The sequence below is a fragment of the Lolium perenne genome, chromosome 6 (genome assembly GCF_019359855.2).
Source record: "Lolium perenne isolate Kyuss_39 chromosome 6, Kyuss_2.0, whole genome shotgun sequence".
Taxonomy (NCBI): Eukaryota; Viridiplantae; Streptophyta; class Magnoliopsida; order Poales; family Poaceae; genus Lolium; species Lolium perenne.
Window position 1 is genome coordinate 233,859,233 of NC_067249.2, and position 1,459 is coordinate 233,860,691.

Consider the following 1,459-nt stretch of genomic DNA (forward strand, 5'->3'; position numbering starts at 1 on the left):
CAACACAGTATATCAAGCAACATGCATAGATAGAGAAAGCGATAAGTAATTATCAACCAATTGGTGATCAAATGATCACCGAGCTTGCAAACACAAGCCATAGGGGCAGCGGATGAGGAATTAAGAGGGAGAGGAGGGGAGGGGAGAGAGAGCACCGATGACAGGGGTGGAGGACGAGGTTGAAGATGACGGCAGGGGTGGAGGAGGAGGAGGAGGCGGCGGCTCCTCCACCTTGCCGCGACGGCGGCCCCTCCTCGCGGCGGCCCCTCCTCGCCGTAGGGGCAGCTTGTGCTGCAGGTAGCGGGGATGGGAGGACCGCGGCGGCATGCGCCCCTCGCGGAGGAAGGCGGCGGCGACGGCGGCGGCGACGACCATGGAGGATCCAGGCGACCACGGAGGAAGGCGGCGGCGGCGGATCCAGGCGACCACGGAGGAGAGGGGAGAGGGGAGAGGAGAGGGGCTCGGGAGAGGGGAGAGGTGAACAGGCGGGGGAGGGCACGGGCGAGATGATATAAGTCCCTTAATTCTGTGGCGCACCCGAGCAGGTGCGCCACAGAATCAACTACTTCTGTGGCGCACCGAAGCTCGTGCGCCACAGAAAGAGTTATTTCTGTGGCGCAGCACGACATGTGCGCCACAGAAATACCTACAGTAATAATTGGTGGTGGCAGGATGTGGGCCCCACATAGTTTCTGTGGCGCACTACCGAAGCGTGCACCACAAAATTAAGCTATTTCTGTGGCGCACCCAGAATGGTGCGCCACAAAATTAAATTCTGTGGCGCATTTTTAGTGGTGCGCCACAGAAATAAGCTCCGCCTATAAGGGTTTTCCTACTAGTGAATTCCTGACGTATATGCATAACATGTGCAGCTTCCACTGGATTCTACTAGACATTCAACCTGATAAGGGAATAGTTGAAGTAAGAGACCGACTGAGTAGAGGCGTGGACGGGTTCTAGGACTTGCAGAAGTTGCTCCAAGTGTAATTTTCTTCATCGCCGCGCTTTATCTTTCGTGAGATATCAATTAATTATCCAATCATTCTTTTGCCTGGCAGAGCTTGGCAAGCTTTGAAGAATCATCATAAGGAGATTACCTTTGCAAAGAAGCTAACATTTACTCCTGTACCGTGCCCCCAGCAGCCACAAGGGACGAATCTATGTGGATACTACCTTTGCGAGTCCATTCGCATGCTAACCACTGAGAAGCAGAACCAAAATAAATTCGACGTAAGCAATAACATTCACAACTTTATTTATTATCATCAATATTTCGTTATCAAGACTGATATAGTCATACTCATCTCATTTTCGTATATAGGTCGACTTCATGCGGGACAGACTCCAACCAAAGGAACACCTACTAGGAATCGCGGAGGAACTGGCGGGACTTTTGGTTAGAGAAGTAATAAACAACAAAGACTTGTTTAGTCCAAATAGATGCTCTACCTCCAAATAG